Source organism: Chiloscyllium plagiosum, unplaced genomic scaffold, assembly GCF_037043375.1.
Source record: "Chiloscyllium plagiosum isolate Xiang-an unplaced genomic scaffold, Cpla_swu_hap1 HiC_scaffold_4, whole genome shotgun sequence".
In the NCBI taxonomy this organism is placed as follows: domain Eukaryota; kingdom Metazoa; phylum Chordata; class Chondrichthyes; order Orectolobiformes; family Hemiscylliidae; genus Chiloscyllium; species Chiloscyllium plagiosum.
In genome coordinates this window covers 23,137,781-23,153,912 of record NW_028270142.1, presented here as the reverse complement: position 1 = coordinate 23,153,912, position 16,132 = coordinate 23,137,781, and positions in this window count along the sequence as shown.

The following is a 16,132-nucleotide window of genomic DNA, read 5'->3' as shown; positions in this document are numbered from 1 at the left end:
GACCAATACTGGTCCTGTACTGATTGTGAGATTGAAGTGGCGGAAGCCAGTCAGCAGCACTTTTATCAGAAGTGTAGCTTGTCTTACCTAATCCTTTACTGACGGTTTGTTCTTCTTCACTAATGAGTGCTTTTTTTTTCTGTCCCGTAGGTCTAAGCAGTCAAAAGACCGTGAAATAGAAAAGTGTTCAGCGGAACTCCAATAGAAGTGCTTCTGAGGATGAATCCTATGACATCTCAGAGAATTTATCAGCAAGACATTCACCTCTGCCCTCCACCAGCACTGAGACTATCACTTTGTGAAATACCTTAGCTAGTGTAGACTTAGGTGCAATTCCATGTAAACATTGAGTGTTTCTACACAGGAAAGTATTCCTTTTCAGTCTTTGAGGCTTTGTTGCAAGGTCTGACTTTGAATAGCTGAGCTTTTAGCTCAGGAGTCCACTTAAATTAGTTAGATTACTCCAGTTCTTCTTGAGAACCTCTGAGCTAATTTTGATAAACAACTTCAGGCTCCACCAAGAAATACTGTATCGCTGGGAGATCCAAAAGTATAGTCATTTTTATTTGCTGAAAGAAATCATGAGTGCTTTCGTAGATTGCTGATGGAGCTCAATTGCAAAATTTAGTTGGAATTCATTTATATATTAAGCATTTTGAAATGTTCAGCTGTAGATTGATCCAGCTTGAGCCTAGGTATATCCCTTTCCCTTGATTACCTTTATTTAATTACATGCCATAATTGAACCACCATTCCTCCTATAAAAGAATGACAATTGTTCTTTGATTGCATCTATTCCTCCAATGGTTGCAAACTGAAGTGGTCTGTTTTGAAACTGCCTTGCTGCAGTCTGAACTTTCCTATTGCTGTTTCAGAAAATCACCTGAAAATGACCTAGCTGACAACATTCAGCTATGCTAGCTGGGCAGAATTGGCACTGATATGGAGATTTCCCAAAAAGCATTGACAGAACAAATGCAATCCACCCCACCACCCCGCCCCCCTCACTGTGACTGATATCTTGCTGCACATTCATCATCAGCAGCAATCCCTCGCAGATAATGACGACTTCCTTCCATTCTTAGGGTGAGTCGATGGGGGCTATACACACCAATGCAGCTTCTGCAGGCTCTGTTACACATGGGTGGGGTGTTGGCGTGGTACGCACTCCTTTCCCTGTTTGCTCCCAACTTCTGCTTTTTCCTAACAGGAAATCCCGAGGTGCTCAATACCTTCCCAGATTCTCCTCCTCCACTCAGGACATTCTTGGTCCAGTGAGTCCTGGTGTCCGTGGGAATGCCACACTTTGCCAGTGAGGCCTTGAGGGTATCCCTGAAGCCCTTCCTATGTGTACCTGGGAGTGGGGGGTGGGGGTCACCTGCCGTTTTGGAGCTGGGAGTAGAGCACCTGCTTGGGAAGTCTCATGTCTGTCATGGAGACAATGTGCCCAGCCCATCAGAGCCAATCAAGGGAGGTCAGTGTCTCAACACTGGGGATGTTCGTCTGGTTGAGAACACTGCTGTTGGTGCGACTTTTTTATGTCAGTTCATGTAAATTCATAGGGTCTTGCGCAGGCAGCAATGGTGCTCTATTGCTTTGTGGCGTCTGTTGTAGACAGTCCACATCTCAGAGCTATCTTGGGAAGCAGGATCACCACAGCTCTGCAAACCAGGATCTTGGTGTTGGATCTGATGTTGTTGTCCTCGAGCACACTTTTCCTCAGGCGGCCAAAGGCTGAACTAGCACACTCGTACCTCTTAGCATAACAATGTCATCTAACTGTGGGTTAGTGAGCAGGTCCCATTTCTCTAACCCACAAATAAAGCTCCTGTCCAATTTGCAAGGTTCAGTTTACCTGAGGGACTGCATTGTTTGTGATAACATGAGTTCTTCTTTCGAGTGCATTTACACAGGACAATATTTCAGAATAATCTTCCCCTGTTACAGAAGTACTGTATTCCATAATCAAACACACCACTCCCCCTCCTTTCTTGCCAGATTTCCTATCCTTCCTATAGCATCTAAAACCCGGTGCATTGAGCTGCCAGTCTTGTCCATCTCTCAGCTAAGTTTCTGTACGAGCTATGACGTCCCAATCACATGTTCTGAAATATGCCGTGAATTCACCAGTCACACCCTTTGATTAGGATTTGGGAAGTCATGTTGAGGTTGTAGAGGACATTGGTGAAGCCTCTTCTGAAATACTGTGTCCAGTTCTGGTTGCCCAGTTACGGGAAGGATATCATGAAGCTGGAGAGGGTTCAGAAGAGATTTACCAGGATGTTGCCAGGTGTAGAAGGTTTGAGTTAAAGAAAAACTTTTTTCACTGGAGCATAGGAAGTTGAGAGGCGACCTGATAGAAGTTTATAGAATAATGAGGGATGTGTGTCGAGTTAAAAGTAGTTGTCCTTTCCCTAGGATGGGGGTTTGTAAAACCGGGGGCACATTTTTAAGGTGAGAGGAAAGAGATTTAAAAAAGGCGTAAGAGGCAAATATTTTACACAGAGGATGGTTCACGTCTGAAATGAACTTCCTGAGGGTGTGGTGGATGTGGGTACAATTACAATATTTAAAAGACATTTGGATAAGTATATGAATAGGAAAGGTTTGGAGAGATATGGGCCATGAACAGGCAGCTGGGGCTAGATTAGTTTGGGATTATGTTCGGCATGGACTGGTTGGACCAAAGGATCTGTTTCTGGACTGAGCAATGAACATTATATTAAGAGGAAAAGCCAGGATAGACAAAAATTAAATATTTCCCCAGGTTACAGATTCTAGAACTCGGGGACAAAGTTGAAAAATTCGGGCCAGGCTGTTTAGGAGAGATGTTGGGAAGCACTTCTACACACAAAGGATGGTAGAGATTTGGAACTATCTTCCACAAAGAGCAATTGACACTAGTTCAGTTGTTAGCTTTAATTCTGGGATAGATTTTATTTTGTTAAGGAAAAGTATTAAGGGATATGGGACAAAGGTAAGGACATGAAGTTGGGCCAGAGACCATCCATGACCTTATTGAATGGTAGAACAGACTAAAGGGCTGATGGCCGCCTCCTAGTCTTATTTTCCAAACATAGAGATCCTTTGCTGTCTTTACAGACTGTGGGTGACATCATTACGAAGGCTCATGTGAATGTAACATGAACTTTAACCCAGGATTTCCCAAAACAGACATCAGGACTGTGAGCTCTGTCACAACAAAGGACACTAGAATTCCGACCATTTTATAACAGCTGTCCCCTCACTCTAACATACCTCTACTTTCGTAAACCCCAAGTTCCCCAACTCCTACTCTCCATTTTCACCGAGGGATTGCAACACTTTTCAAGTTTTAAGATGGGGTTACAACAGGAAAATGGTTCTGAAGCTGACCATTAATCCCTGCAGAACTATTACATTATTCTCCCTGAAGCAATGATAAGTCAATCGTCATCTGTGTGCACCTCCAATGAAATCATTAATGATCGAAGTGTCAAAAACTTGCCTATGTCTTTTAGATGTTGTGGCATAAGTTCAACAGATGTGAAGCTTGTGGATCCTTAGTTTCCTCTCAGCATCATTACCATTCCCACATAAATTATTTCTCATTAGCTTCAATAGCAGCAGTTGGTCCAGAAGCAGTGCAGTTACCAGCTACACATAGGATATGCTCTGAGGAACAATTGAGAACATGAATCAGCTTTGACAATGGGTCAGTTAGACTTGAAACGTCAGCTCTTTTCTCTCCTTACAGATGCTGCCAGACCTGCTGAGATTTTCCAGCATTGTCTCTTGGTTTCAGATTCCAGCATCCGCAGTAATTTGCTTTTATCCAGTGAGAACATTAATGTTTGGTTTATTAAGTGTTATGAATGAGCTAGACAGCAATTACCTATTCTATAACTTCAGCTAGCAAAAACTCAACAAATAAATAGATTTGTCAGCCACCAGTTTCCTATTCCAACAGACTAAATGCTAATATCTGGCTTTACAGTAAACCATCAGAGCTGAATCTTACCATATTTTATTTAAGTGTCATTTTCATTGAGTTTTATTGAAGTTTCTCACTTCATTGCCACAAACCTCTCTCACTGATGATCTACTACATCTTCCAGCATCCCATCTCATCTGATGCTAGCCTGATTCTGCAACTCACCATAGCTGGATGTATCCACTACTGTTGAGATATTCCAGCATATGCATTCTTGGTACTGATACTAGCACCTTCTTTTATACCCCAGCTGTGCTCCCAGGTAAACATTGACAGTCCAGAGTTCCCCTTCACGTTACAGCAATCACAAACCAATACATCTTATAGCACATGTGTAGCACTGTTCTTTGCACATACAAGTGCACATTCTTACACCTATGGCTATTTAAGATCCAGGATACACAACTCCTCAATCCTTAACCACAACCCATCTATTAAGCCTCTCTACATCAAAGTTATGCTTTCTTGAATGCTCACCATTTTATCAGTAATGAACGTGGGGACATCTCACACTGAAAAACCTTCAAATGCTTAAAAAAAAATTAACTTCTATATGCAATCATCAAAACTCATGAGAAATCAAGCAAGCAAAATCTGAAGATGCCCCTCAGAACACAAACAAACTGCTAATGAGTGAGTACCAATAAATTTGCTTACTACACCAAGCCCATGACTGGCTTGTAACACCTGTTATAGTTGCATTGTATTATGCACAAAGTACTGCTCCCCTTGCTTACTATCCTTATTCTTCTCTGCTCCCACTTTCCCAGTTTATCCATATCCATCACATTCCTTCTCTGCCTGCTCCAGAGACTGTAACGTGCCATGATTATGCAACACACTCTGTCTGGAGTATATTGCTTGGCCCATTAGTCAAGTCCAAGCAACAGAACCTCTTCTTCATCAAGTATATTGTCTGCTCCCTCATGACCCTGGTCAAAGAAAGGCCTGCATTGTAGCTGCACTCCTCATCAACCAAGGTCACAGTGGGTAACCATTGTCTGCCAGTAACCAGCCTTGTAAAAAGACCCTCAAGCACAGCACAGATACATGAGTTCTCAAGGATGTATGAATCATAGCAGCTCCAAAGGTTCTGGGTGCAAACCTCTAAGTAGTGGAACCGGCGATCATAACTCATTTGTACACTGATGGGATGGAATCCTTTCCAATCGATGAACCCAGCTGCATTATGGTATGACCTTCTCAGTGATGAAGCAGCGTGATCTGGAAGAAATGGCATTGGTTAATTTCTGGATAGTTTAGAAAGTGGACAATTTAGAGATCCTATGGAGGTCCTCAGTGGCTCCCTGGAAACAGCTAACTTCATCAACATTCAACACAGTTGCCAAGCTGTGTACTACTAGCAAAGAAAGGCCACCCACTCCGTTATGTCACAAGTACCAATCCATCAGTTGGCATAGCCCCTTGGACATGCTCAACTTGTGCCAACACTTCACCTTGTTCATTTTGAGAAAATGGCATCAAAGACCTTGATTGCCATATATCTCCTGTGCATCCTGTAATGTCTTCATCTGGATGCTTTTAGGGTTTAATGCAGATTTCTGATTCTCCTAAGCTCACAAGCCCATCAGTTCCTCTTCTGTTTCTCTACATCATGCTTTCATCATAGTAAAGATTGCGATAACCCCAGTAGTGGCTGGATCCATCACTCACATTTGCAATCTTACTGCGTGGAAAGCAAATGATACAGAAAAGGTCCTTAAGAATAGGAGCAATCAGCATTTACATCCCTTTCAAAAGATGGCTTAACATATTCTTCCATATAGAAGTGGGACATGGAGCATTCTGACAAGTAGGATGGTGTACTGATTTGCGTCAGATCATACTTGGCAAATGCGACTTGCTGCTCCTGACTTTGGGAAAAGGCCTCACCTGACATCTCACATAACTCTCCCAGATTTCTTACTATTCCCCAAATCGATCAGGGCCTGGGAAGATTTTGCTCTAAGCTGTTAAATGAGACAGTTTAAATGGATTAAAATGCATTCACAAAAGAGTATTTATGTATAATCATTTTAATAACATTATATTTTTCATAGAATCATAGAATCCATAGTGTGGAAGCAGGCCATTTGACCCATTGAGTCCACACTGAACCTCTGAACAACATCCAGACTTTACCCTATCCCTGTAACCCTGCATTTCCCATGATGAATCCACCTATCCAGCACATCCCTGGACACAGTGGTCAATATAGCATGGCCAATCCAACTAACCTACACGTTTTTCGAGTGTGGGAGGAAAGCAGAGTACCTGAAGGAAACCCACACAGACACGAGAAGAATGTGCAAATTCCACACACGCAGTCATCTGAGGGTGGAATCAAATCTGGATTCCTGTCACTGTGAGGCAGCAAGGCTAACCACTGAACCACTGTCCTCAAAATTACTCTTTCCTTCATTAAAATGTCTCCCAATTTCTGCCCATTTTCACCCACAGTGCAAATAGTATTTGAGTTTGCTCACAATAAAAGTAGCGATTGGAACCAGGATGACTTCATTGACTATGATGTCATTGATTGGGATTGTTAAACTGGGCCAATCAGGAAAGCCTACAGTGATGAATGGAGGCAAGCCCGGGTGTCCTTGGAGAAGGAGCACGCGGTGTCAACCAACACCCTGGAGTTGTTCAGGGAGAGGTGGGCGCCGCAGGGAGTGGAGTGCATCATTTCTCCCTCCAATTCTATTTTGATTTAGTCCCTCCCCTCCCCTTCACTGTTTTGATCACACAGCACTGTCCCTTGATGTGAAGGGCAGTGCTTGTCACTGGCCACCCGGGTGTTTTCCTATCTTCCTGGTGGTGGAAATTGAATAAAGATTGGTGCACTTTGTGTCTTTCACTGTGTCTCACACCTACATCCACACACCATGGGTGCTGGGGATAAAATAAGCACTACCGCACTTAGGTGGTAGTGTGGGGGTTTTATAAAAGGGGGAAAAAAAAAATAAAAAAAATAATAAACAGGAGATTACCGCAGTTAGGCAGTAGAAAAAAAAAACAGGAGATTAAGGGCAGTGTTTGTCACTGGCCACCCGGGTGTTAAGAGAAAAAAAATAAATAGGGATTCACACAGCACTGAAAAAAAAAGAAAAAAAAAAAATGGAGCCAAGCCCGGGTGTCCTTGGAGAAGGAGCACGCGCTGTCGACCAACACCCTGGAGTTGTTCAGGGAGAGGTGGGCGCCGCAGGGAGTGGAGTGCATCATTTCTCCCTCCAATTCTATTTTGATTTAGTCCCTCCCCTCCCCTTCACTGTTTTGATCACACAGCACTGTCCCTTGATGTGAAGGGCAGTGCTTGTCACTGGCCACCCGGGTGTTTTCCTATCTTCCTGGTGGTGGAAATTGAATAAAGATTGGTGCACTTTGTAAAAAAGTGGAGGCAAGCCCGGGTGTCCTTGGAGAAGGAGCACGTGGTGTCGACCAACACCCTGGAGTTGTTCAGGGAGAGGTGGGCGCCGCAGAGAGTGGAGTGCATCATTTCTCCCTCCAATTCTATTTTGATTTAGTCCCTACCCTCCCCTTCACTGTTTTGATCACACAGCATTGCCCTTTGATGTGAAGGGCAGTGTTTGTCACTGGCCACCCGGGTGTTTTCCTATCTTACTGGTGGTGGAATTTGAATAAAGATTCATGCAGTTTGTGTCTTTCACTGTGTCTCACACCTGCACACACACACCATGGGTGCTGGGGAAAAAATAAGCACTACCGCACTTAGGTGGTAGTGTGGGGTTAAAAGAAAAAGAAAAAAAATAGAAAGGGAAAAAAAGGAAAAAAAAAGAAAAAAAATAAACAAGAGGCTACGTTAGGGCCCGGGTGTCCTTGGAGAAGGAGCACGCAGTGTCCACCAGCACCCTAAAAAAAAAAATGGACGCATGCCCGGGTGTCCTTGGAGAAGGAGCACGCGGTGTCCACCAACACCCTGGAGTTGTTCAGGGAGAGGTGGGCGCCGCAGGGAGTGGAGTGCATCATTTCTCCCTCCAATTCTATTTTGATTTAGTCCCTACCCTCCCCTTCACTGATTTGATCGCACAGCACTGCCCTTTGATGTGAAGGGCAGTGTTTGTCACTGGCCACCCGGGTGTTTTCCTATCTTCCTGGTGGTGGAAATTGAATAAAGATTGGTGCACTTTGTGTCTTCCACTGTGTCTCACACCTGCACACACAAACCATGGGTGCTGGGGATAAAATAAGCACTACCGCACTTAGGTGGTAGTGTGGGGTTAAAAAACAAAAAGAAAAAAATAGAAAGGGAAAAAAAGGGAAAAAAAAAGAAAAAAATAAACAGGAGAAACTCTATTTTAAAAAAAAAAGTGGAGGCAAGCCCGGGTGTCCTTGGAGAAGGAGCACGCGGTGTCGACCAACACCCTGGAGTTGTTCAGGGAGAGGTGGGCGCCGCAGGGAGTGGAGTGCATCATTTCTCCCTCCAACTCTATTTTGATTTAGTCCCTACCCTCCCCTTCACTGTTTTGATCGCACAGCACTGCCCTTTGATGTGAAGGGCAGTGTTTGTCACTGGCCACCCGGGTGTTTTCCTATCTTCCTGGTGGTGGAAATTGAATAAAGATTGGTGCACTTTGTGTCTTCCACTGTGTCTCACACCTGCACACACACAAAAAAGAAAAAAAAGATAAAAAATAAAACCAGGAGAGGTCCCTACCCTCCCCCTCACAAAAAAAAAGAACCAGAGTGTTCACTGTCCAAAAAAAAGAAAAAAAAAAGAAAAAAAATTAACAAGGAATTCCCTCCCCTTCACTGTTTGATCACACAGCACTGCCCTTTGATGTGAAGGGCAGTGTTTGTCACTGGCCACCCGGGTGTTTTCCTATCTTCCTGGTGGTGGAAATTGAATAAAGATTGGTGCACTAAAAAAAAATAAAATAAAAAACAAATAAAAGAAAAAAAAATAAAGAGGAGTGTGCCTGCCCCTCTTCCGCGGTTACGTTAGAGCCCGGGTGTCCTTGGAGAAGGAGCACGCGGTGTCCACCAACACCCTGGAATTGTTCAGGGAGAGGTGGGCGCCGCAGGGAGTGGAATGCATCATTTCTCCCTCCAACTCTATTTTGATTTAGTCCCTACCCTCCCCTTCACAAAAAAAAAATGGAGGCAAGCCCGGGTGTCCTTGGAGAAGGAGCACGCGGTGTCGACCAACACCCTGGAGTTGTTCAGGGAGAGGTGGGCGCCGCAGGGAGTGGAGTGCATCATTTCTCCCTCCAACTCTATTTTGATTTAGTCCCTACCCTGCCCTTCACTGTTTTGATCACACAGCACTGCCCTTTGATGTGAAGGGCAGTGTTTGTCACTGGCCACCCGGGTGTTTTCCTATCTTCCTGGTGGTGGAAATTGAATAAAGATTCGTGCACTTTGTGTCTTCCACTGTGTCTCACACCTGCACACACACAAAAAAGAAAAAAAAGAAAACAAATAAAACCAGGAGATGTCCCTACCCTCCCCATCACAAAAAAAAGAACCAGAGTGTTCACTGTCCAAAAAAAAGAAAAAAAAAAGAAAAAAAATTAACAAGGAATTCCCACCCCTTCACTGTTTGATCACACAGCACTGCCCTTTGATGTGAAGGGCAGTGTTAGTCACTGGCCACCCGGGTGTTTTCCTATCTTCCTGGTGGTGGAAATTGAATAAAGATTGGTGCACTAAAAAAAAATAAAATAAAAAAGAAATAAAACAAAAAAAAAATAAAGAGGAGTGTGCCTGCCCCTCTTCCGCGGTTACGTTAGAGCCCGGATGTCCTTGGAGAAGGAGCACGCGGTGTCCAACAACACCCTGGAGTTGTTCAGGGAGAGGTGGGCGCCGCAGGGTGTGGAGTGCATCATTTCTCCCTCCAATTCTATTTTGATTTAGTCCCTACCCTCCCCTTCACTGTTTTGATCACACAGCACTGCCCTTTGATGTGAAGGGCAGTGTTTGTCACTGGCCACCCGGGTGTTTTCCTATCTTCCTGGTGGTGGAAATTGAATAATGATTCATGCACTTTGTGTCTTTAAGAAAAAAAAATAAAAAATGGAGGCAAGCCCGGGTGTCCTTGGAGAAGGAGCACGCGGTGTCCACCAACACCCTGGAGTTGTTCAGCGAGAGGTGGGCGCCGCAGGGAGTGGAGTGCATCATTTCTCCCTCCAACTCTATTTTGATTTAGTCCCTACCCTCCCCTTCACTGTTTTTGATCACACAGCACTGCCCTTTGATGTGAAGCGCAGTGTTTATCACTGGCCACCCGGGTGTTTTCCTATCTTCCTGGTGGTGGAAATTGAATAAAGATTCGTGCACTTTGTGTCTTTCACTGTGTCTCACACCTGCACACACACACCATGGGTGCTGGGGATAAAATAAGCACTACCGCACTTAGGTGGTAGTGCGGGGGTTAAAAAAAAAATAAACAGGAGATTCCGGTTACGTTAGAGCCCGGGTGTCCTTGGAGAAGGAGCACCCGGTGTCGACCAACACCCTGGAAAAAAAAAATGGAGGCAAGCCCGGGTGTCCTTGGAGAAGGAGCACTCGGTGTCCACCAACACCCTGGAATTGTTCAGCGAGAGGTGGGCGCCGCAGGGAGTGGAGTGCATCATTTCTCCCTCCAATTCTATTTTGATTTAGTCCCTCCCCTCCCCTTCACTGTTTTGATCACACAGCACTGTCCCTTGATGTGAAGGGCAGTGCTTGTCACTGGCCACCCGGGTGTTTTCCTATCTTCCTGGTGGTGGAAATTGAATAAAGATTGGTGCACTTTGTGTCTTTCACTGTGTCTCACACCTACATCCACACACCATGGGTGCTGGGGATAAAATAAGCACTACCGCACTTAGGTGGTAGTGTGGGGGTTTTATAAAAGGGGGAAAAAAAAAATAAAAAAAATAATAAACAGGAGATTACCGCAGTTAGGCAGTAGAAAAAAAAACAGGAGATTAAGGGCAGTGTTTGTCACTGGCCACCCGGGTGTTAAGAGAAAAAAAATAAATAGGGATTCACACAGCACTGAAAAAAAAAGAAAAAAAAAAAATGGAGCCAAGCCCGGGTGTCCTTGGAGAAGGAGCACGCGGTGTCGACCAACACCCTGGAGTTGTTCAGGGAGACGTGGGCGCCGCAGGGAGTGGAGTGCATCATTTCTCCCTCCAATTCTATTTTGATTTAGTCCCTCCCCTCCCCTTCACTGTTTTGATCACACAGCACTGTCCCTTGATGTGAAGGGCAGTGCTTGTCACTGGCCACCCGGGTGTTTTCCTATCTTCCTGGTGGTGGAAATTGAATAAAGATTGGTGCACTTTGTAAAAAAGTGGAGGCAAGCCCGGGTGTCCTTGGAGAAGGAGCACGTGGTGTCGACCAACACCCTGGAGTTGTTCAGGGAGAGGTGGGCGCCGCAGAGAGTGGAGTGCATCATTTCTCCCTCCAATTCTATTTTGATTTAGTCCCTACCCTCCCCTTCACTGTTTTGATCACACAGCATTGCCCTTTGATGTGAAGGGCAGTGTTTGTCACTGGCCACCCGGGTGTTTTCCTATCTTCCTGGTGGTGGAAATTGAATAAAGATTGGTGCACTTTGTGTCTTCCACTGTGTCTCACACCTGCACACACACAAAAAAGAAAAAAAAGATAAAAAATAAAACCAGGAGAGGTCCCTACCCTCCCCCTCACAAAAAAAAAGAACCAGTGTTCACTGTCCAAAAAAAAGAAAAAAAAAAGAAAAAAATTAACAAGGAATTCCCTCCCCTTCACTGTTTGATCACACAGCACTGCCCTTTGATGTGAAGGGCAGTGTTTGTCACTGGCCACCCGGGTGTTTTCCTATCTTCCTGGTGGTGGAAATTGAATAAAGATTCATGCACTTTGTGTCTTTAAGAAAAAAAAATAAAAAATGGAGGCAAGCCCGGGTGTCCTTGGAGAAGGAGCACGCGGTGTCCACCAACACCCTGGAGTTGTTCAGCGAGAGGTGGGCGCCGCAGGGAGTGGAGTGCATCATTTCTCCCTCCAATTCTATTTTGATTTAGTCCCTCCCCTCCCCTTCACTGTTTTGATCACACAGCACTGTCCCTTGATGTGAAGGGCAGTGCTTGTCACTGGCCACCCGGGTGTTTTCCTATCTTCCTGGTGGTGGAAATTGAATAAAGATTGGTGCACTTTGTAAAAAAGTGGAGGCAAGCCCGGGTGTCCTTGGAGAAGGAGCACGTGGTGTCGACCAACACCCTGGAGTTGTTCAGGGAGAGGTGGGCGCCGCAGAGAGTGGAGTGCATCATTTCTCCCTCCAATTCTATTTTGATTTAGTCCCTACCCTCCCCTTCACTGTTTTGATCACACAGCATTGCCCTTTGATGTGAAGGGCAGTGTTTGTCACTGGCCACCCGGGTGTTTTCCTATCTTACTGGTGGTGGAATTTGAATAAAGATTCATGCAGTTTGTGTCTTTCACTGTGTCTCACACCTGCACACACACACCATGGGTGCTGGGGAAAAAATAAGCACTACCGCACTTAGGTGGTAGTGTGGGGTTAAAAGAAAAAGAAAAAAAATAGAAAGGGAAAAAAAGGAAAAAAAAAGAAAAAAAATAAACAAGAGGCTACGTTAGGGCCCGGGTGTCCTTGGAGAAGGAGCACGCAGTGTCCACCAGCACCCTAAAAAAAAAAATGGACGCATGCCCGGGTGTCCTTGGAGAAGGAGCACGCGGTGTCCACCAACACCCTGGAGTTGTTCAGGGAGAGGTGGGCGCCGCAGGGAGTGGAGTGCATCATTTCTCCCTCCAATTCTATTTTGATTTAGTCCCTACCCTCCCCTTCACTGATTTGATCGCACAGCACTGCCCTTTGATGTGAAGGGCAGTGTTTGTCACTGGCCACCCGGGTGTTTTCCTATCTTCCTGGTGGTGGAAATTGAATAAAGATTGGTGCACTTTGTGTCTTCCACTGTGTCTCACACCTGCACACACAAACCATGGGTGCTGGGGATAAAATAAGCACTACCGCACTTAGGTGGTAGTGTGGGGTTAAAAAACAAAAAGAAAAAAATAGAAAGGGAAAAAAAGGGAAAAAAAAAGAAAAAAATAAACAGGAGAAACTCTATTTTAAAAAAAAAAGTGGAGGCAAGCCCGGGTGTCCTTGGAGAAGGAGCACGCGGTGTCGACCAACACCCTGGAGTTGTTCAGGGAGAGGTGGGCGCCGCAGGGAGTGGAGTGCATCATTTCTCCCTCCAACTCTATTTTGATTTAGTCCCTACCCTCCCCTTCACTGTTTTGATCGCACAGCACTGCCCTTTGATGTGAAGGGCAGTGTTTGTCACTGGCCACCCGGGTGTTTTCCTATCTTCCTGGTGGTGGAAATTGAATAAAGATTGGTGCACTTTGTGTCTTCCACTGTGTCTCACACCTGCACACACACAAAAAAGAAAAAAAAGATAAAAAATAAAACCAGGAGAGGTCCCTACCCTCCCCCTCACAAAAAAAAAGAACCAGAGTGTTCACTGTCCAAAAAAAAGAAAAAAAAAAGAAAAAAAATTAACAAGGAATTCCCTCCCCTTCACTGTTTGATCACACAGCACTGCCCTTTGATGTGAAGGGCAGTGTTTGTCACTGGCCACCCGGGTGTTTTCCTATCTTCCTGGTGGTGGAAATTGAATAAAGATTGGTGCACTAAAAAAAAATAAAATAAAAAACAAATAAAAGAAAAAAAAATAAAGAGGAGTGTGCCTGCCCCTCTTCCGCGGTTACGTTAGAGCCCGGGTGTCCTTGGAGAAGGAGCACGCGGTGTCCACCAACACCCTGGAATTGTTCAGGGAGAGGTGGGCGCCGCAGGGAGTGGAATGCATCATTTCTCCCTCCAACTCTATTTTGATTTAGTCCCTACCCTCCCCTTCACAAAAAAAAAATGGAGGCAAGCCCGGGTGTCCTTGGAGAAGGAGCACGCGGTGTCGACCAACACCCTGGAGTTGTTCAGGGAGAGGTGGGCGCCGCAGGGAGTGGAGTGCATCATTTCTCCCTCCAACTCTATTTTGATTTAGTCCCTACCCTGCCCTTCACTGTTTTGATCACACAGCACTGCCCTTTGATGTGAAGGGCAGTGTTTGTCACTGGCCACCCGGGTGTTTTCCTATCTTCCTGGTGGTGGAAATTGAATAAAGATTCGTGCACTTTGTGTCTTCCACTGTGTCTCACACCTGCACACACACAAAAAAGAAAAAAAAGAAAACAAATAAAACCAGGAGATGTCCCTACCCTCCCCATCACAAAAAAAAGAACCAGAGTGTTCACTGTCCAAAAAAAAGAAAAAAAAAAGAAAAAAAATTAACAAGGAATTCCCACCCCTTCACTGTTTGATCACACAGCACTGCCCTTTGATGTGAAGGGCAGTGTTAGTCACTGGCCACCCGGGTGTTTTCCTATCTTCCTGGTGGTGGAAATTGAATAAAGATTGGTGCACTAAAAAAAAATAAAATAAAAAAGAAATAAAACAAAAAAAAAATAAAGAGGAGTGTGCCTGCCCCTCTTCCGCGGTTACGTTAGAGCCCGGATGTCCTTGGAGAAGGAGCACGCGGTGTCCAACAACACCCTGGAGTTGTTCAGGGAGAGGTGGGCGCCGCAGGGTGTGGAGTGCATCATTTCTCCCTCCAATTCTATTTTGATTTAGTCCCTACCCTCCCCTTCACTGTTTTGATCACACAGCACTGCCCTTTGATGTGAAGGGCAGTGTTTGTCACTGGCCACCCGGGTGTTTTCCTATCTTCCTGGTGGTGGAAATTGAATAATGATTCATGCACTTTGTGTCTTTAAGAAAAAAAAATAAAAAATGGAGGCAAGCCCGGGTGTCCTTGGAGAAGGAGCACGCGGTGTCCACCAACACCCTGGAGTTGTTCAGCGAGAGGTGGGCGCCGCAGGGAGTGGAGTGCATCATTTCTCCCTCCAACTCTATTTTGATTTAGTCCCTACCCTCCCCTTCACTGTTTTTGATCACACAGCACTGCCCTTTGATGTGAAGCGCAGTGTTTATCACTGGCCACCCGGGTGTTTTCCTATCTTCCTGGTGGTGGAAATTGAATAAAGATTCGTGCACTTTGTGTCTTTCACTGTGTCTCACACCTGCACACACACACCATGGGTGCTGGGGATAAAATAAGCACTACCGCACTTAGGTGGTAGTGCGGGGGTTAAAAAAAAAATAAACAGGAGATTCCGGTTACGTTAGAGCCCGGGTGTCCTTGGAGAAGGAGCACCCGGTGTCGACCAACACCCTGGAAAAAAAAAATGGAGGCAAGCCCGGGTGTCCTTGGAGAAGGAGCACTCGGTGTCCACCAACACCCTGGAATTGTTCAGCGAGAGGTGGGCGCCGCAGGGAGTGGAGTGCATCATTTCTCCCTCCAATTCTATTTTGATTTAGTCCCTCCCCTCCCCTTCACTGTTTTGATCACACAGCACTGTCCCTTGATGTGAAGGGCAGTGCTTGTCACTGGCCACCCGGGTGTTTTCCTATCTTCCTGGTGGTGGAAATTGAATAAAGATTGGTGCACTTTGTGTCTTTCACTGTGTCTCACACCTACATCCACACACCATGGGTGCTGGGGATAAAATAAGCACTACCGCACTTAGGTGGTAGTGTGGGGGTTTTATAAAAGGGGGAAAAAAAAAATAAAAAAAATAATAAACAGGAGATTACCGCAGTTAGGCAGTAGAAAAAAAAACAGGAGATTAAGGGCAGTGTTTGTCACTGGCCACCCGGGTGTTAAGAGAAAAAAAATAAATAGGGATTCACACAGCACTGAAAAAAAAAGAAAAAAAAAAAATGGAGCCAAGCCCGGGTGTCCTTGGAGAAGGAGCACGCGGTGTCGACCAACACCCTGGAGTTGTTCAGGGAGACGTGGGCGCCGCAGGGAGTGGAGTGCATCATTTCTCCCTCCAATTCTATTTTGATTTAGTCCCTCCCCTCCCCTTCACTGTTTTGATCACACAGCACTGTCCCTTGATGTGAAGGGCAGTGCTTGTCACTGGCCACCCGGGTGTTTTCCTATCTTCCTGGTGGTGGAAATTGAATAAAGATTGGTGCACTTTGTAAAAAAGTGGAGGCAAGCCCGGGTGTCCTTGGAGAAGGAGCACGTGGTGTCGACCAACACCCTGGAGTTGTTCAGGGAGAGGTGGGCGCCGCAGAGAGTGGAGTGC